A 216-nucleotide genomic window follows, 5' to 3' on the forward strand; every position below is an offset into this window, starting at 1 on the left:
TGCGTATTTCACTTTTCTTCCAGAACCGACAGACTTGGTTGTTTGGAGAAGATATGTGATTTTGTCAGATTGCCCCGCCTCTTTCCGATTCTGTTGACGAGTACCTGCAGACAAGGCCGAGACATACTGATGACCTGGAGTGGAATTGTGACACTTTAAATCGATCTGCACCTGGCTTGAAGCGTCCACATTTTTGTAATCCTTTCGATATGTGGC

The sequence above is a fragment of the Plasmopara halstedii genome (assembly GCF_900000015.1).
Source record: "Plasmopara halstedii genome assembly, contig: Scaffold_2061, whole genome shotgun sequence".
Taxonomy (NCBI): Eukaryota; Oomycota; class Peronosporomycetes; order Peronosporales; family Peronosporaceae; genus Plasmopara; species Plasmopara halstedii.